Source organism: Schistocerca cancellata, chromosome 2, assembly GCF_023864275.1.
Source record: "Schistocerca cancellata isolate TAMUIC-IGC-003103 chromosome 2, iqSchCanc2.1, whole genome shotgun sequence".
Classification (NCBI taxonomy): domain Eukaryota; kingdom Metazoa; phylum Arthropoda; class Insecta; order Orthoptera; family Acrididae; genus Schistocerca; species Schistocerca cancellata.
In genome coordinates, this window is record NC_064627.1 from 535,433,086 (window position 1) to 535,454,804 (window position 21,719).

Below are 21,719 nucleotides of genomic sequence, written 5' to 3' on the forward strand. Positions count from 1 at the left end.
TGGAAGCGTTACACTTCTGTCATGTTGAAAGATTCTTTTCAGTCGTCGTTGGTCCAGTTCGTGCAGGATCTTTTTCCGGCGGCAGCGTTGTCGGAGTTTTCATGTTTTATCGGATTCCTGATATTCGCGGTGCACTCGTAAAATGGTCAACGGGAAAATCCCCACTTCATCGTTACCTCGGAGATGCTGTGTCCCATCGCGCCTGCGTTGACTATGACAACACATTTAAACTCATATTTTGATGACCTGGAATTGTAGTAGCAGTAACCGATCTAACAACTGCGCCAGCCACTTGTTGTCTTATATAGGTGTTGCCGACAGCAGCGCCGGTTTCTGCCCGTTGACATATCTCTGTGTTTGAATACGCATGCCTATACCAGTTTCTTCGGCGCTTCAGCGTATGAGGAATGTGTTATGCGACAGTTGTAATAGCTTTAACCTCGACTTACGTATCAAATTTAGCTCTAATGTTTTTAAGCTGTCGTGGGACTTTCAAGCGGATCCATCAATGCCTTTTCTGTAGAATGTTGGCAAAGATGGATTGTAACGAGTGATTCGGACATCATGTTCATAAATCTATAGTGCGGGACTTTATCTAGAATAAGGAGTTTTGGACAATTTTCCGTACCCATCGCTGCGAAATAAAGTGCCCCACAAGGGTATCCATGTTCATAATTACAACTGAACTAAGACTCCTTAACTTCCAGATCTCCTTACAGGAACTAGACACATTTAATACAAAAACTGTCTGTCACGCTTACGCCGATAACGTGAGCATCGTTGTAAACTTCAGCAAGGAGATTAATTTATCGACGCAATTAATTAGAGAACATGTCTAAGGGTGTGGAGCAAGTCTTAATATCACCAAGTCGAAAACAATGGTTCTGACATCCCACAGCGACCATACAGGCACGCTCCTACTTTCACAGGCAACGAATCAGTAGAAGCAAATAGCACCATCTTGGCGCCAATTCAAGACCGATGACAGAAGTAAAATGGCAAATAAAACTCAACGTTCGAACAGTGGATTTGAAAAACCGTAGTATACTACTGGCAATTAAAATTGCTACACCAAGAAGAAATGCAGATGATAAACGGGTATTCATTGGACAAATAAATTATACTAGAACTGACATGTGACTACATTTTCATTGAATTTGGGTGCATAGATCCTCACAAATCAGTACCCAGAACAACCACCTCCGGCCGTAATAACGGCCTTGATACGCCTGGGCATTGAGTCAGAGCTTTGATGGCGTGTACAGGTACAGCTGCCCGTGCAGCTTCAACACGATACCATAGTTCATCAAGAGTAGTGACTGACGCATTGTGACGAGCCAGTTGCTCGGCTACCATTGACCAGACGTTTTCAGTTGGTGAGAGATCTGGAGAATGTGCTGACCAGGGCAGCAGTCGAACATTTTCTGTATCCAGAAAGGCCCGTACAGAACTTGCAACATGCGGTCGTGCATTATCCTGCTGAAATGTAGGGTTTCACAGGGATGGAATGAAGGGTAGAGCCACGGATCGTAACACATCTGAAATGTAACGTCCACTGTTCAAAGTGCCGTCAATTCGAACAAGCGGTGACCGAGACGTGTAACCAATGGCACCCCATACCATCACGCGGGGTGATACTCCAGTATGGCGATGACGAATACACGCTTCCAATGTGTGTTCACCGCGATGTCGCCAAACACGGATGCGACCATCATGATGCTGTAAACGGAACCTCGATTCATCCGAAAAAATGACGTTTTGCCATTCGTGCACCCAGGTTCGTCTTTGAGTACACCATCGGAGGCGCTCCTGTCTTCTGTGATACTGCGTCAACGGTAACCCCAGCCATGGTCTCCGAGCCGATAGTCCATGCTGCTGCAAACGTTGTCGAACTGTTCGTGCTGATGGTTGTTGTCTTGCAAACGTCCCCATCTGTTGACTCAGGGATCGAGACGTGGGTGAACGATCCGTTACAGCCATGCGGGTAAGATGCCTGTCATTTCGATTGCTAGTGATACGAGGCCGTTGGGACCCAGCACGGCGTTCCGTATTACCCTCCTGAACCCACCGATTCCATATTCTGCTAACAGTCATTGGATCTCGAGCAGCAATGTCGCGATACGATAAATCGCGGTCGTTATAGGCTACAATCCGACCTTTATCAAAGTCGGAAACTTGATGGTACGCATTTCTCCTCCTTACACGAGGCATCACAACAACTTTTCTCCAGGCATCGCCGGTCAACTGCTGTTTGTGTGTGAGAAATTGGTTGGAAACTTTCCTCACGCCATCACGTTGTAGGTGTCGCCACCGGCGCCAACCTTGTGTGAATGCTCTGAAAAACTAATCATTTGCACATCACAGCATGTTCTTCCTGTCGGTTAAATTTCGCGTCTGTAGCACGTCATCTTCGTGGCGTAGCAATTTTAATGACCAATAGTGTACAAGGACGCTTGACAGGATTCAGAGTGCTACATTTGTTAACAGTTGTATACTCAGTAAATTGTACATTCTTCAGCAGTTCTACCAATTACAAAAGACGCGAAGCACGATATTCTTGTCCTTTCATACTGACACGCATGGAGAGCGATCATCTTTAAAATTTCTTTCAAAATTTAGACATTTAGTCATATAGATGGAGGACGAGGTGTGAAATACGTGCAGCCGCAGTATTTAGCGATATTTTTATAATGCACTGTTAGAATACCGAAATTGGAATTACGATAGAATTTTTTATTACATGTCCTCAGCAGTCAATGTGGGCCATGTTAGTGCTCAGATACGACACGGAAGTGAATTACATTGATCTGTAACATTATGTAGAACGTTCTTGCGGGAAACACATTTAAAACGCTGGAGAAATGTACGCATGGACACCAATAACCAGATTTTCGAATTACTTATCAGCACATTGTGTAACGACATAGCGAATGAAGTGATCGTCATCGTCTAGAGACTACATAAAATAAACCTAAGGACCACAATACAATCCGAAAAGTGCAATTTTGTTTTTGACGCACTACGCGATATCCAAAGATAAACCACACATATAGGACTGGACACGAAAGAAACTAGGAACGAAAATTAAGATCGAGACCACGATAACTACGAATCCGAGAAATAATGGGTGCACGTGACTAGCAGTCCAGTATATCTATAATTTAATGTTGTTGTTGTTGTGGTCTTCAGTCCTGAGACTGGTTTGATGCAGCTCTCCAAGCTACTCTATCCTGTGCAAGCTTCATCATCGTCCAGTACCTACTGCAGCCTACATCCTTCTGAATCTGATTAGGGTATTCATCTCTTGGTCTCCCGCTATGATTTTTACCCTCCACGCTACCCTCCAATACTAAATTGGTGATCCCGCGATGTCTCAGAACATGTCCTACCAACCGATCCCTTCTTCTAGTCAAGTTGTGCCACAAACTTCTCTTCTTCCCAGTCCTATTCAATACCTCCTCATTAGTTATGTGATCTACACATCTAATCTTCAACATTCTTCTGTAGCACCACATTTCGAAAGCTTCTACTTTCTTCTTGTGTAAACTATTTATCGTCCACGTTTCACTTCCATACATAGCTGCACTCCATACAAATACTTTCAGAAACGACTTCCTGACATTTAAATCTATACTCGATGTTAACAAATTTTTCTTCTTCAGAAACGCTTTCCTTGCTATTGCCATTATATATTTTATATCCTCTCTACTTCGACCATCATCAGTTATTTTGCTCCCGAAATATCAAAACTCCTTTACTACATTAAGTGTCTCATTTCCTAATCTAATTCCCTCAGCATCACCCGACTTAATTCGACTACATTCAATTATTCTCGTTTTGCTTTTGTTGATGTTCATCTTATACCCTCCTTTCAAGACACTGTCCATTCCGTTCAGCTGCTCTTCCAAGCCCTTTGCTGTCTCTGATAGAATTACAATGTCATCGGCGAACCTCAAAGATTTTATTTCTTCTCCATGGATTTTAATACCTACTCCGAACTTTTCTTTTGTTTTCTTTTTGCTTGCTCAACGTACAGTTTGAATAACATCGGGTATAGGCTACAACCCTGTCTCACTCCCTTCCCTAGCACTGCTACCCTTTCATACCACTCGACTCTTATAACTGCCATCTGCTTTCTGTACAAATTGTAAATAGCCTTTCGCACCCTGTATTTTACCCCTGTCGCCTTCAGAATTTGAAAGATAGTATTCCTATCAACACTGTCAAAAGCTTTCTCTAAGTCTACAAATGCTAGAAACGTAGGTTTGCCTTTCCTTCATCTTTCTTCTAAGATAAGTCGTAGGGTCAGTATTGCCTCACGTGTTCCAACATTTCTACGGAATCCAAACTGATCTTCCCCGAGGTCGGCTTCTACCAGTTTTTCCATTCGTCTGTAAAGAATTCGCGTTAGTATTTTGCAGCTGTGACTTATTAAACTGATAGTTCGATAATTTTCACATCTGTCAAAACCTGATTTCTTTGGGATTGGAATTATTACATTCTTCTTGAAGTCTGAAGGTATTTCACCTGTCTCATACATCTTGCTCACCAGATGGTAGAGTTTTGTCAGGACTGGCTCTTCCAAGGCTGTCAGTAGTTCTAATGGAATGTTGTCTACTCCGGGGGCCTTGTTTCGACTCAGGTCTTTCAGTGCTCTGTCAAACTCTTCACGCAGTATCATATTTCCCATTTCATCTTCATCTACATTCTCTTCCATTTCCATAATATTGTCCTCATGTACATCGCCCTTGTATAGATCCTCTATATACTCCTTCCACCTTTCTGCTTTCCCTTCTTTGCTTAGAACTGGGTTTCCATTAACGCTCTTAATATTCATGCAAGTGGTTCTCCTTTCTCCAAAGGTCTGTTTAATTTTCCTGTAGGCAGTATCTATCTTACCCCTACCGAGATAAGCCTCTACATCTTTACATTTGTCCTCTAGCCATCCCTGCTTAGCCATTTTGCACTTCCTGTTGATATCATTTTTGAGACGTTTGTATTCCTTTTTGCCTGCTTCATTTACTGCATTTTTACATTTTCTCCTTTCATCAGTTAAATTCATTATTTCTTCTGTTACCCAAGGGTTTCTACTAGCCCTCGTCTTTTTACCTATTTGATCCTCTGCTACCTTCACTATTTCATCCCTCAAAGCTACCCACTCTTCTTCTAGTGTATTTCTTTCCCCCATTCATGCCAACTGTTTCCTTATCCTCTTCCTGAAACTCTGTACAACGTCTGGTTCTTTCAGTTTATCCAGGTCCCATCTCCTTAAAATCAGACCTTTTAGCAGTTTCTTCCGTTTTAATCTACAGTTCATAACCAATAGATTGTGGTCAGAGTCCACATCTGCCCCTGGAAATGTCTTACAATTTAAAACCTGGTTCCTAAGTATCTTTCTTACCATTATATAATCTATCTGAAACCTGTCAGTATCTTCAGGCTTCTTCCATGTATACAACCTTCTTTTATGATTCTTGAACCAAGTGTTAGCTATGATTAAGTTGTGCTCTGCGCAAAATTCTACCAGGCGCTTCCTCTTTCATTTCTTAGCCCCAATCCATATTCAGCTACTATGTTTCCTTCTCTCCATTTTCCTACTCTCGAATTCCAGTCACCCATGACTATTAACCTAACCTAACCTAACCTAACCTAATTTTCCTCTCCCTTTACTACCTGAATCATTTCTTTTATCTCCTCATACATTTAATCAATTTCTTCGTCATCTGCAGAGCTAGTTGGCATATAAACTTGTATTACTGTAGTAGACGTGGGCTTCGTGTCTATCTTGGCCACAATAATGCGTTCACTATGCTGTTTGTAGTAGCTTACCCGTACTCCTCCTTTTTTACTCATTATTAAACCTACTCCTGCATTACCCCTATTTTATTTTGTATTCATAACCCTGTATTCACCTGACCAAAAGTCTTGTTCCTCCTGCCACCGAACTTCACAAATTCCCACTATATCTAACTTTAACCTATCCATTTCCCTTTTTAAATTTTTTAACCTACCTGCCCAATTAAGGGATCTGACATTCCACGCTCCGATCTGTAAAACGCCAGTATTCTTTCTCCTGATAACGGCATCCTCTTGAGTAGTTCCCGCCCGGAGATCCGAATGGGGAACTAAATTACCTTCGGAATATTTTACCCAAGAGGACGCCATCATCATTTAATCATACAGTAAAGCTGCATGCCCTCGGGAAAAATTACGGCCGTAGTTTCCCCTTGCTTTCAGCCGTTCGCAGTACCAGAACAGCAAGGCCATTTTGGTTAGTGTTACAAGGCTATATCAGTCAATCATCCAGACTGTTGCCCCTGCAACTACTGGAAAGGCTGCTGCCCCTCTTCAGGAACCACACGTTTGTCTGGCCTCTCAACAGATACCCCTCCGTTGTGGTTGCACCTACGGTACGGCTATCTGTATCGTTGAGGCACGCAAGCCTCCCCACCAACGGCAAGGTCCATGGGACATGGGGGGTGGGGGGGGGGGGTATAATATAATATAATAGTAAACGGAATTCGAACACTGCTAGATGTCGATGACAAACTTAAGAACCGCTCTAAATTTAAAATGTAGTTTCAACATTTTCTTTGTGTTGTATTATTTAAAGACATCAAGACAGACATTTAAGTTTAGGATAAAAGTAACACTCACTATAATAACAAAATAAAAATTTGATGAACATGTACCAAACCCATCCGCTCCTCTCCCAAGACTTCAAGAATTAAGAGGGATAAGTCAATCATACAAAATAACAAAACGCCAGTAGAGGATGGCGTGACTGCAGAAATAATGAAAATTAGGGTAAATGACCTCAGAAGAAGAATTTATGCGCTCTTAAGAGAAACATGGAAAACTGAAACGATTCGAAAAGACTGGAAGAGAGGTATTACACATCTGTTGCTCGAAAGGGTGATACAGCAGACCCCAACAACTACAGAGGCCTTTACATCCTTCCAGTTATATACAAGGTTTTATCCAAAGCTCTCTTATTAACAGCAAACAGATCATCTTGTTAGTGAGTATCATGCACACTTTAGGAAAGGCAGATCGTGTACTGAGAAGATTTTGTGTTTGAAGACCTTATTAAGGATACGTCAAAGTGCCAACTCATATGTCACGTTTGTGGTGTATTAATCTGTCGACAGACGTTGTGGACACGTTTAGAAGAGCTCAGAGTCGGCTGGAAGATTAGAGAACCAATCTGTCAAAGTCTCACAGACACAACATCTCAAGTGAAGTTTCTTGGTAATATATTTGAACCTTCTGATGGACGCGCAGAAGCTTGACAAGGAGATGGCCTCTCCCCGCTTTTGCTGACCACTGTGTTAGACAAAGTCATCAGAGAATCGGGAAAAGAAAGTTAGGATACAATCCTCGGGTCTCGGGACAGAGAATCACAGTGACGTGCCTAGCTTTTGCTGATGGTATAACTATCTTCTGCAATACTAGTGAGGAACCCAAGTACGCCATAGAGAAGCTACGCGGACAGCATTAAAAACAGGCCTCCAAATATTGTATGTGAAGACTCCCTTGATGGGAGTCTTACATAAAAATATCAGAAGATCGCAACTACTACGAAAACTGGGACACTTTCATTTGTGTCGTCGTGTAAATATCACAAAAAATCGCAGAACCATCTGGACTACACACTAAAGTCAATTTAAAAAGAGCCACCACACTTCAGAAATCGTGTAAAAGAACAAGATATCACAACAATAAGCAAATGATATCGCGTGATACGTAGCTTCTTCTTCTTCTTGGTTGGCTCTACAGTCCTTGAAGAACCTTGGCCTCCTATGTCACCTGCCTCCATTCCTCTCTGTCCATCGCCTTCCTTCTCCAATTTCTTATTCCCATCGCCTTTAGATCCCCTTTCATATCGTCCAGCCACCTTATCGTGGGTCTACCTCTTCTCCTTCTCCCGTCAGGTTTTCCCATGAAAACTTTCTTGACACTCCGAGTTTCTGGCATTCTCTGTATATGTCCTGCCCATCTTATTCTTCACAAGGAGATGGCCTCTGTACGCTTTTGCTTAACATTGTGTTAGGAAAATAAAGTTAGAATACAAACATGGGGCCTCGGGACAGAGAATCACACGAAAACTGGGACACTTTCATTTGTTTCGTCGTGTAAATATCACGAGAAAATCGCAGAACCATCTGGACTATACACTAAAGCCAATTTAAAAAGAGACAGCACACTTCAGAAGTCGTGTAAAAGAAAAAGATATCACAACAATAAGCAAATGATATCGCGGGATACGTAGCTTCTTTTGCTTCTTAGTTGGTTGTACAGTCCTCGAAGAACCTTGGCATTTTGTATCACCTGCCTGCTTAATTTTAACAACAATATCCATCTGTCCAGAAAGTGTCTGTAGTTCTACTTTTGTCCTTACTCTCCAGCCATCTTCCTCTCTCACTGCTCCAAAAATCCTTCTCAGTATCTTTCTTCCCCATCTCAATAACCAGTTCTCCTCCTTTAATGTCAAAGCCTAGCCTTCTGATCCATATATTACTATAAATCTTAATATGGCCGCGTATATTATGAATTTTGTATTCCTACTAACATTCCTGGAATTAAATACATTCTGCAAGACAAAACAGCAACGATTTCCACTCGCTATCCTTTCGTGAATTTCTACTGCTACTTTATTGTCCTCCGTTACTGCAGAACCAAAATATTTAAATGTCTTCACTCTTTCATATACTTTCCCATTCATTACTATTGAATTCTTTTGTCCGTTTATATTGGGCTCCCCCGTCACAATATAGGCCTACTATGTTTTGTTTATGTTTACTACCAAACCTACTTCTCTTGCTGCTGCTTCTAACGTGTCTTAGTTCCCCTTTAGTACCCTTACATTCCTTGCCATTAATGCTACGTCATCCGCATATGCTACAACTTGAACTTTCCTATTAAGTATTGTTCCTCGTGGGTTTATCGGCATTTTCCGCATCACCTTTTCTAAAACTAAATTAAATAGCATTGTAGAGATCACATCTCCCTGTCGCAGCCCTCTCTGTACTTGGAATTCACCAGACAGTTCTTGCTCCATTCTAAATTCTTTAATGATCTGTATAATTTTCTTCCTTTGTAGGCTGTCGTACGCTTGCTTAAAATCAATATACAACTGATGTAGTTGCTCGTCATACTCATAAAACTTCTCTAGCATTTGTCTTAATAAGAATATCTGATCCATTATGGATCTGTTCCTCCTAAATCCAGCCTAATAGTCCCCCAATAACCCTTCTTTCATCACTTCAAGTATGGGGGCTAAAATTTTACTAAATATCTTATATGTTACGTCCAAGAAAGCGATGCCACGGTAATTGCTCCATTCTGACTTATCGCCTTTTTTATGTAACGGGCAGATAATTCCCTTGTTCCAATCCTAGGCATTACCTCCTTTATCCATATTTCCTTTATAAATTCATGGACTGCCTCCTCCATTTTATTTCCCCCATATTTTAATAATTCGGCCTCAATGCCGTCTTCTCCTGCTGCTTTATTATTTTTTTGGCTCTTGATAGCATTCTTCACGTCCTCTAGCTCTGCTACTACTTCCTCTTCCCGAACCTCTACATCTAACTCTGATTCCAATTCTGAGTCCTGTTCCCTTTCATTCTCAATCACGGTTCCTCCTTCTTTATCCCCTTCTTTCCCGTCAAGCAGTTCGGTAAAATACTTTTGCCACCTTTCTAGGACTTTGCTTTTATCTCCATCCCTATCCTTATATAAAACAGGTCGATGTTGGAAACCTTTCTTCAAATCTCTTGTTCTTTCATAGCACCTTCTGATCTCTTTATTGTCTCCCATTTCGTCCAGCTGCTCTATCTTTCTCCTTTCCTCTTTTCTCTGCATTCTTCTGCCGCTAACCTCGTGTTCCTTTGCAACATTCTCCGTCTCGCTTTATTTCTCTCGTGTATTACCGTTAAGCATTCTTCGTCGAACCAATTAACCACCCTTCTGCGTTTTTCTCTCCCCAGTATCTCTTTTGCAGCTACGCTAATGGCAGTTTTCAACGACTCCCATTTAGTTTCCACATTATCTTCATTCCCTGTGTTCTCCCTGCTTCCAGTATCTCTTCTAGTTTCTTCCTATATTTTTCCTGTTTCTTCCGTTTTGAGTCTTTGTATATTGCGTTTCATTCTTATCTTATTCCTTTGATTTCTTACCAAATCTATCTTCTGCCTATATCTAATTCGTACTGAGTAGTGGTCTGTGTCTCCATCTGCCCCTCTGCATCTGCTAACTTCCATAATATCTGATGCGTGCCTTTTGTCTATGAGTACGTGATCTATTTGGTGTCTTGTGTTTCCATCTGGTGATACCCATGTACATTTCTTAATATCTTTCCTTGGGTGACAGGTGCTTTTTATTATCATGTTCTCCCCTCTGGCGAAGTCTATCTGTCTGAGCCCACTATCATTACTGTCATTGTGTAGGCTTTCCTTTCCTATTGTATATACCTCTTCTTCCCCTGTTTTTGCATTTAGGTCTCCAAGTATTATTTTCACATTGTGCCTCTGAATTATACCAATTTCTTCTTCCAATTTGGCATAAAATATATCCTTTGCATCTTCATCTGCCTCCTCCTTGGGCCGTACACATTCCCTATTGTAACGTTAAAAAATTTTGCCATTATCCTTAGAGAACACATTCTGTCACTTATTGCCTTAAAACCAATTACATTAGCCTTCATAGATCTATGTAGAGGGAAACTAGTGCCATGGAGGCCTTTATCTCCACTGCTATACATTATTAAATGTTTCCCAGACGCTATCATTCCTTGCCCTTTCCATCTAGTTTCTTGTATTGCTGCTATTTTCACTTGATATTTATCTAATTCATGCCCAATTTCTTGTAGCTTGCCAGGTCTCTTGAGTGTCCTCACATTCCAGGTGGCTATCCGAATAGCCGCGTTCCTTCTCTTTAACCGCTTTTCTCGCCGAGTCGTCAACAGGCAATTCTTTCCGTTCCGAGGCATGTGTATAGCATCCACAACAGCACTTTTTTCCGGTGTAGGGTTTTAAGCCTCACGCCCAACCCCCGACTTGGAGGACCTGGATTTTTTTAGGGTTTTCTCCCCTCGGAGGGATGGCTTCCCTACGCCTATAGAGCCGCGCCCCCCTGCCCTACGTTGCCATCGAGACCAATCCGGCTTGGGTGACCATGTCAGTAGCTACGCTACCGCCGGCACAGCTCTCGACTTAGTCAGAGCGCGCAAACCCTCCCGCCCGGCAATGAAGCCGCCTACGATAAGGCGGTGTCCCCTGCGAGGAGATATGTAGCTTAGGCACTGCAAAACAATTGTTTTGCCTGGAGAATTATCTTATCTCTAGGACGTTCTTCAGTAACTGATGAAATGGCAAACGAAGAGCGCAAAATTCTCAGAAAAATGTGTAGTTTCGCTAACTGAATGGCATATGGATTAAAAGGAAACCTACATAGCTCCACACAGCAATAGACAAATTCAGTGTTGCAAAATGTAGAAGACACTTGAAGTTCTATGGCGACACCAGCACAATGGATAACGCTAGAGTATAAAAAAATAGCTATTGTAATAAATTAAGAAATAAAAATCACTTGATTACAAGAAGTTAACTAGGATAATGAAGAATAAATGCCACACCCGATACCATCAAGAACGCAAAGGCTTTGGAATCCTAGTTGCAGTTCACAGATTCGCAAGGAGAGCTAAAAAAGACCATTGAAAAACTGAATCAACATAGTGAATTCATGAAGAGATTTTTGGAAGCGAAGAAGGAGACAGAGCTGCAGACCAAGCTAACAGGTACAAATGCACTTTTTAATTGAGCATAATGATCGAAGGAAAAGAATCAAATAAAAATGTGTAAAGAACTGTGTTCCTTAACTATAAATATGATCAATGTTAATTTCCTTACTTTCAAATTATGTTTATTTCGTCCCTTACTAACAATCATCACGTACCGACAGCTACAGAATGCGTATAAAGAAAGCACTGCATTTAAAGTGCGCAAGGATACCAAGATAGCATAATGATTTATGGCAGAAAAATGTCAACTCTAACGAAATCGAATACTGGTGAGCGAAAAGAAGCCTAAAAGTAGATCCATCAGGTCCAAAAGAAGAGAATAAATTGTCTTTATGGCGTTGGCTGTTAATCCAATGTGTTTTTCACGTATGTTCAATTACAATCATCCTGGAAGCACTGTTTGCAGATGTGAAATAGGATAGAGTCAGATGAAAAGATGGCGTTGGCAGAAGCTACTGTTTACATGAAATACGGAAGAAAACTGTTAGTCGACGTTGAAACTACATAACGCTGAGCTATTCCTATAGTTCTTACACAAACCCAAAAATGAGAGTGAACTATCAATGGAGAATACCTGCAGGAAGATAAAGAAAGATTTACACGCGCAGCTTCCTGAAGATTATATATTGTACCTAGTCGGGGAAAGAATATTTCTAATAAATGAACGTGTAAGAGTCAGGTACACGGCTTTTATCACAATGCTAAACTTATAACTAGCAATAAAATTTCGTACTAACTGTTAATTCTTGCAGGGCATAAAGATCCCAGAAATGCTTCCTCAGGCGGCCGGGGTGGCCGAACGGTTCTAGGCGCTACAGTCTGGAACCGCGCAACCGCTACGATCGCAGGTTCGAATCCTGCCTCGGGCATGGATGTGTGTCATGTCCTTAGGTTAGTTAGGTTTAAGTAGTTCTAAGTTCTAGGGGACTGATGACCTCAGCAGTTAAGACCCATTGTGCTCAGAGCCATTTGAACGAATGCTTCCTCAAATGAGTGCGGTGGCTAAAGAATTTTGTTGATCTTTTCAATGAATCATTGTTTTTTTATCCAGGGAAATAAATCACTTGCTAGAAGACCTGCAGTTGAGCTGAATTTATAATACTTAATATTTATAATCCTTCATACAATAATTCCGACCAGAGAAACTGTGGCCGATTTACAAAACTGTTTCCCAACGTTTCGTGCTCATCTACGGGATACATCTTCAGAGATAATCTGGTTATTGAAGATGTATCTTCCTCGCAGTTGGGCACGCCTTTGTCACAGTTGGGTACGAAATATCAGTCCATTGTTTTTATACAAGGACCAGTACCTCTCACGCTGGGAGCTTTAGTCGAAGTAAACGTCGTCTCTGAAAGCACTGTTTTTGTAATGTTTCCAGAACGTAAAAGTGGCGTTTCTGAAAACGGTAAGTACACACATATCAGGAGACTGTTCACACGTCTACAATGCCTAAGGACCGCGGTGGGCACCGCAGGTATGTAGTGACGGGTGGTTGTCAGGGGGGAGGAGGGGGGGGAGGAAGGTGTAACGTGTGTCGGGGCGGTGCGATAATAATTTATGGGGTGTCCACAGACAGCTGAGTTAATTTGGGAGCGTCGCGGCCGGCCCACAGGATGAATAATTCAGGCAGCCTATTGATTGCTGACGGGCGATTGTTATGGAAATATGAGCGGCGGATGCGCTCTGATGTGGGTCGGCGGTCAGCTGGGAACTGACCGCAAAGAAAGGCTGACACCGAGTATGACACGTCCGTCACTGTCACCGACTTCCAGCAACCTGCTGTGTATAATAACAATCTGCGTGCACTTTATTTCGCCTGCTCTCTCAGTCGCATGTCTGACGTGCAGACGCTGCGTGTAGCTTCAAAATGAAAATAAAAATTGTCGGTGGTACGAAACCATTCATGACATGGTCGTATAGCTTAACCTGCACTGCGCTGGCTTACGAAACAGGAAGAGCATCCAGATCCGTACCGAATCCCCGCGCGGTGAAATAGCGACCTTCGATGTTGTCCCGCACTGCCGTTTAGTGAAGAAAAAAAAAAGAGCTTATCGAGTATCGGAGCATATTTGCGACTGGATTCAAGACTCCCTAGCAGATAGAACTCAGCACGTCGCTCTTGACGGAACAAAATCGACAGATGTATAGGTAATGTCTGGGGTACCTAAGATAGTGTGATAGGAACGTCACTGCTTACAACACATATAAATGATCTAGTAAGAAGAGTTGCATGCTCTCTAAGGGTTTTCGCAGATGATGTGGTTGTCCATAACAAAGTAGCGCCGCCAGAAGATAGTAAGCGACTTGCAGACTGATCTCCAGAGAACTCATGAATGGTACAAGCTCTGATAGTTGACCTTGAACGTAAATAAACGTAACATACTGCGCTTACATATGAAAACAAATCCACTATTGTATAGCTACACTATTGATGACAAACCGCTGGAAACAGTATCTGCTGTTAAATATCTAGGAGTAACTATCCAGAACGGCCTTAAGTGGAATGAGCACTTAAAACAAATAGTGGGAAAAGCAGATGCCAGACTCAGTGGCCGGCCGGAGTGGCCGTGCGGTTCTAGGCGCTACAGTCTGGAGCCGAGCGACCGCTACGGTCGCAGGTTCGAGTCCTACCTCGGGCATGGATGTGTGTGATGTCCTTAGGTTAGTTAGCTTTCATTAGTTCTGAGTTCTAGGCGACTGATGACCTCAGAAGTTAAGTCGCATAGTGCTCAGAGCCATTTAGACTCAGTGTCATAGGAGCAATCTTAAGGAAATGTAACTCATCCACGAAGGAAGTGGCTTATAAGGCGCTTGTTCGACCGATTCTTGAGTTATGTTTATCTATCTGGGATCTCTACAGTATGGGACTGATGGAAAAGATAGAGAAGATCCAACGTAGACCAGCAGATTTCGTCACGAGATCGTTTAGTCGGCACGGGAGCGTTACGAAGATGCTTCAACAAACTCCATTGGCAGAAGTTACAAGAGAGGCGTTGTGCATCACGGAGAGATTTACTATTGAAATTTCGAGAGAGCACTTTCCGCGAAGAGTCGGAAAATATATTACTTTCCTCCACATAAGTGGGGAGAAATTAGAGCCAATACAGAGGCTTACCGACAATCATTCTTCCCGCGCGCTCTTCGCGAGTGGAACAGGTTTGAAGGGCTCAGTTACTGGTACAAAAAATACCATCTGCCACAAACTTTTATGTAGCGATGTATAGAAGTGAAACATGGACGATAAATAGTTTGGACAAGAAGAAAATAGAAGCTTTCGAAATGTGGTGCTACAGAAGAATGCTGAAGATTAGATGGGTAGATCACATAACTAATGAGGAGGTATTGAATAGAATTGGGGAGAAGAGGAGTTTATGGCACAACTTGACAAGAAGAAGAGACCAGTTGGTAGGACATGTTCTAAGGTATCAAGGGATCACAAATTTAGCATTGTAGGGCAGCGTGGAGGGTAAAAATCGTAGAGGAAGACCAAGAGATGAATAAAGTGAGCAGATTCAGAAGGATGTAGGTTGCAGTAAGTACTGAGAGATGAAGAAGCTTGCACAGGATAGAGTAGCATGGAGAGCTGCATCAAACCAGTCTCAGGGCTGAGGACAACAACAACAACAACAAACTTTTAGGTGGCTTGCGGAGTATGATGTTGATAGTATAGTTTTAGGCAGATTTCCACGCTCGTTTAGTCAGTTACTGGGATGATTCCTTAATCTCGTTTCAAAAAATCCGATACACAAATAGTTAAAATAGTATAACACACAGATCAGAGTTCACACGATTCACAGATAGATGGCCCACATGATACCCTCCGTTACGTTAACCAGCGGCTGAGGCGCCAGAAAAGACATCCAAATAAACACTTAAAACAAATTTTCCAGATGACGGACCCCATATTACGGGACGACCTCTAAAAAACAGAACATGAGAATCGGAAATAATCGTGCATTGTGTCTCAGGAAAACGTTTACCCTTCAGACTCAAAACATTTCTCTACAAGAGTGTTACACGAAAACTCGTTACGAGCCGTTACATCTACATTGATTACTCTGCAATTCACAATTAAGAGCCTGGCAAAGCGTCCATAGAACCACCTTCAAGCCATTTCTCTATTGCTCCGTTCTCGAACATCGCGAGGGAAAAAAGATACTTAAATCTTGACGTGCGAGCTTTGAGTTCTCTTATTTTATAATGATGCTCATTTCTCCCTATGTAAGTGGGCGTCAACAAAATATTTTCGCACTCTGAGGAGGAAGTTAGAGGTTAAAATATCATGAGAAGGTCATGTCACAGCGAAAAACGCCTTTGTGTTAATGAATGCTACGTCAATTCCTGTATCATATCCACGGCACTCTCTCCGTTATTTCGCGATAATACAAAACGAGCTGCCCTTCCTTGAACTTTTTCGATGTCCTCCGTCAACGCGGATCCCACAGCTCGCAGCAACACTGCAGAAGAGGGCGAAAAACATAATGTAAGCAGTCCCCTTAACACACCTGTTACAGTTTCTAAATATTCTCCCAGTAACTCCTAGTCTTTGGTTTGTTTTCTCCACAATATTATCTTTGCGATCACTCCAATTTATTCGTAATTGTAAACCATAAGTACTTAGTTGAGTTTACAGCCTTTAGATTTGTGTGATTTATCCTGTAACCGAAATTTTGTCGATTTCTTTTTGTATTCATGTGCATGAATTACACTTTTCATTAGTTACCACATTTTGCACCATACAGATATCGTGTCTAATTCATTTTTCAATTCGGTTTGATCGGCTGATGACTTTACAAGACGGTAAACGATACCATCATCTGCACAAAGTCTAAGAAGGCTCCTAAGATTGTCATCTATGTCATCTATATCAGGAACAGCAGAGGACCTGTAACACTTCCTTGGGGAAATCAGAAATCACTTCTGTTCCACTCTACGCCTTTCCGTCGGTTATTATTTCTGGCAGGAAATCATGAATCCAGTCTCACAACTGAGACGATACTCCACTGGCAGTCAGTTTGATTACAACTCGCCTGTGAGGAATGGCGTGAAGTCTTCTGGAAACCTAGAAATATGAAGTCAATTTGAGATCCACTGTCGACAACACTCATTATTTCGTGACAATAAAGAGCTAGCTGAGTTTCAGACCGATATTTTCTTAATCTGCATTGGCTGTTAGTGAATAAATCGTTTTCTTCGAGTTAATTCATAACGTTCGATCACAGTGTTCCAAAATCCTACTGCAAATCAACGTTAGTGACATAGGTCTGTAATTCAGGGAATTACTCGTATTTCATTCCTGGGTATTGGTGTGACTTGTGCAACTTTCCAGTCTTTATACATGGATCTCCGTGCGAGTGAGCGGTTATATATGACTGTTAAGTACGGAGTTATCGTACCAGCATAAAGGAACCACGACTGGTGGCCTTGCTTTTATTAAGTGTCTTAAGCTACTTCGCTGTACCGAGGATGTCCACTTCTAAGCTACTACGGTCAGAGATGGTTGCTGTATGAGCAGAGGTCTGAGTCAGTGTATAAACATTCTTCTATAACACAACATATGATGTGCTTCCAGTTACTTCTAAGGTTTCCCATAATCTGTGTTTCTGTTCCACGTGATCTCGCACATTTGTCGTACAGGTTAAGTAACGTCTTTCTGATATTCATACCTCCAGCTTACGCCAACTGAGAATTTTGTTGAAAACAAGGTACATTTTTGTGTCATTCGCTTTAGTCTACTTGTGGAGTCTTGGTTTCTGTACCGGAGATTCCTTGTCCTTCTTTACTATCGTGTTAATGTTTAGGTTGGCCCACTTTTCTTAAAATAATCTTCATACATAGAGAACAATTAATATACATTCTACAATGTTTCATATTTCCAGTTCTCGATAAATTGTCTTCCTCCTTAATTGTGTCAACGGATCACACCACATGATCTACACTGAGCTGACAAAAGCCTTGGGATAGCTCCTAATATCGTTTAGGATCTCTTTTTGCCCGACGTAGTGCAGCAACTTCACGTGGCTTGGATTCAACAAGTCGTCGGAAGTCCCATGCTGAAATATTGGGCCTTTCTTTCTCTGTAACCATCCATAATTGTGAATGTGTTGCCGGTGCAGGATTCCGTGCACGAGGTGATATCTCGATTATTTTCCATAAATGTTCTGTGGGTTTAATGGAGGGCGATCTGCGTGACCAAATCAGTCACATGGACAGAGGAGAATATTCTTCAGCCAATTGGGGCCCAGATGACATGGCGCATTGTCATTCATAAAATTTCCATCGTTTTTGCTGCAAATGGTCTCCAAATTGCCGAAAATAACATTCGCAGTCATTAATCGAAAGACCCAGTCCACTCGACGTAAAAACATTCCACACCATTATGGAAGCACCACCAGCTTGCACAGTGCCTTGTTAACAACAGGGGTTCATGGCTTCGTGGAGTCTGTGCCGCAGGCGAATCCTACCCTCAGCTCTTAGCAACTGAAATCGGGATTCATCTGATGAATTCCAGTCATCTAGGGTCCAACCCGATTTGGTCACGAGCCCAGGAGAGGCGCTGCAGGCGATGTCGTGCTGTTAACAAACGCACTCGCGTCGGTCGTCTGCTGGCATAGCCCATTAACGCCAAATTAGGCCGCATTGTCCTTACGAATACGTTCGTCGTACGTCTCAGATCGATTTTTGCGATTATTTCAACCACTGTTATTTATCTGTTAGCACTGACGAGTCTACTCAAAAGCCAGTGGTCCCTGCCGCTCTGTTGTCTGTGGTGAGAGGTTATGGCTGAAATTTGGTATTCTTGTAACGCTCTTGACACAGTGGATCTCGGAATAGTCAACTCTTTAACGATTTTCGAAATGGAATGTCTCATGCGTCTCGTTCCAACTACCACCCCGCGTTCAACGCCGTGCATTCACAATCACGCGGGAAACCTGAGTACAAATGACATCTGCGTTAGTGCGCTGCCGTTTTATACTTTGTGAACGTGGTACCCCTGCCATCTGTGTTTGTGCATATCACTATGCCATGACTTTTGTCACCTCAGTGTGAAGTATCCAGACACTAATTATTAGGAATTATTGTGGCGTGTATCCACTTTTCGACTTTAAGACGACTTTAACCCAGTTTTGGGCACTTTCAATGAAGTGTCGGAATGTGTGTGAAGGAACGGCATTCTGTCCTTCCTCGAGTGCCGAAAATAGAGAAGTTAGTGACGTTAGACCGCTTGGGTATAGAGCGAAGTACACTTTCTAACTCAACCCTAAGAAGTTCCACTGTGTTCATTAGGGGGATATGGCCAGGTCAGTACTTTTCAAGAACGTTGTTGTCCACAGACCATTGCCATACAGATGCTGCTTTATGACAGGGTACACTTACATGCTGAAGTAATCATCGTCTCCGAACTGTTCCTCTGCTGTACGCAGTACTCAATATAAGTTTCTATCCTTCAGCATTTAGCGTTTTCTTATGTGCACCCTAACCATGAAAAATCACCCCCTTACCATAATATCACCTCCCCCCCCTACTTTCCTGTCAGCACCACACGTAACGGTGGGTAATTTTCTCCAAGTATTCTCCAAACCTAAATCCTTCCATCGGATTACCACAGTTTGTAGAGTGAGTCATCACTCAGAGTCACTCGTTTCCAGTCATCCACTGTCCAGTGGCGTCCCTCTTTACACCACTTGAAGCGTTGCTTAGAACTGATTACAGACATATGTAGCTAATGAGGACGTGCTCGAATATTATATCCAATTCCTTTTCAATTCCTGCGCACAGTTGTTATTCTATCTCGCCTGCTAGTACCACTTGGAACTCACCATTGTTTCATTTTGACGACTGCGTGTGACTCTTACTCCTCCACAGTGCTCGATGGTCCCTGTCCATCAATATGTGAAGACAGCGTGGGTTTGGTTTATCTGTGGTCATTCCATCGCGTTTACACTTCAAAATCACAGCTGCTATTACTGTTTCTCTACTGACAATACAGTACTCCCCGCCTCCTTATAAACTGCCTATAGTGACCTCTAGGGATCAGTTCCGCATTACAGTTGAATATGAGGCTTCCATCCCTCCCCCCCCCCCCCCCCACGCCGTTATTTACAAACTTTTGTACGTTGGATGTCCAGAAAAATAACCTTGAGCCATTCTCTGACTGCGGGTGTAATGCACGCATGCGTTTCATATCCTTGAACATCAAGTAGTAACATTTATAGGGGCTGAACTTATTCACTGCTCTGCAAAAGGATGAGACTGATAAAGTTGTGTAATATATTAACAATGCGGTGAAAATGAATGAAATTGCTTGTCGCCAGAGGTGACCCAGTTCCGCTCAGAGCGCTGGACGTCACACTGCGCGATGTAAGTGTGACCATAGCGCCAAATGCGGCTGGCCCCACACTATCAGGCAGTTGAAGGAATCCAAAAAGACAACGTAGCAAGCAGTTGCGGTGCAACGTGGAGGTGTTCTTCACTGCAACGTGGCCCGGAGACGACATATGTATCACTTCACACGGAGGAGAAGACTCAACAAACTGAAAGTAGGACCATGTGAAACGAAGGTAGCTCCTGGGATTTTGGTATTCCTCACAGTATCGTTTCAAGTGCATGGGGAGCGTTCCTAGACATAAACTTTGCTGCCTGAAGGAGAGGTGGTGGTCGACCACGGTCAATTACGGCAGCAGATGTCGACCACATTGTGCAACAGGTAAGAAGGAACTCACGTAAAACTGCGGATACAATTGCAACCACTTTGGCGAGACTGCAGTTCACAATATCTCAACGCTCCACAGTGGCACGGCAACTGTATGAGGATGATCTCTTTACCTGACGAGCGCTACGTTGTGTTCCGTTGACAACCGAGCGTCGGCAGCATGGTTTGCGGTAGTAGCAACAGCATAGGGATTGAAGTAACGACGTGTTGTGCCGCATTCTCTTCTAGGAAAAGAGTAGACCGAGCCTGACTGGACATACAGTCGTATGACAAGAGGTGAGAATATGTAATGCCCTCAAGAACGTTCTTGGCCATGATCGTTGTGGTCCGGGTGATATGGTGTGGGTAGACAAAGCTTCATGGCCATACTGACCCCATATCTTTGAATACGGAACACTCAGCTATTGACGTTATCATGACGCTGTACTGCTTCACCACGTGCTTCTTTTCAGGGATGCATTTGTCCCCGACTTAATTTTTGTGGACGACAGTGCGCGACGGTATTGAAGAGCGCAGTTGGAAAAGCTATTGAAACGAAAGGATATTAGGTGAATGGACTAGCTTGTCCGTTTCTCCAATATAAGTCCCATCGAGCACATGTGGGATTCGTTGGGAGGACGTACTCGTAGTGCGTCACTTCCACAGGCAACAACGACCAGGCAGCAGTTGCCATACACGCTGGTGTAGGAATGAGAGGCGCCACCACAACAGCTCCGTAAGTCCTTGCCAACCTTTATGGTCAAGACGGGAGTACGTTACAGAGCATCTATAGTTGTCCGTGGTGATCACCCATCCTATTAAGAATCATGCCCGGCCTTTTGTAATGTCCATGAATCGTGCTGATTTGACTGTAACTACGAGGCGTGTTTTTTAAGTAAGTGCCGTTTTGAAATTAAAAATAGACGTGCTAAGATATCTCAATAATTTTATTTTTACATGAAAGCCTGTACCTTAATCTACTTTTCCACATAATTTCCGTTAATACTGAGGCACTTGTCATAACATTGTACCAGTTTTTGAATACCCTCCTCATAGAAGTCTGCCGCCTGACTTGTTAACCACTGCATCACCACTGTTTTGACTTCGTCATCTTCTTGAAGTCGCTGAACGCCCAGTTGTTCCTTCAAGTGCATGAACTGATGGTAGTCACTGGGCGCAAGATCGGGGCTGTACGGAGAATGATCTAGAGTTTCCCGTCGA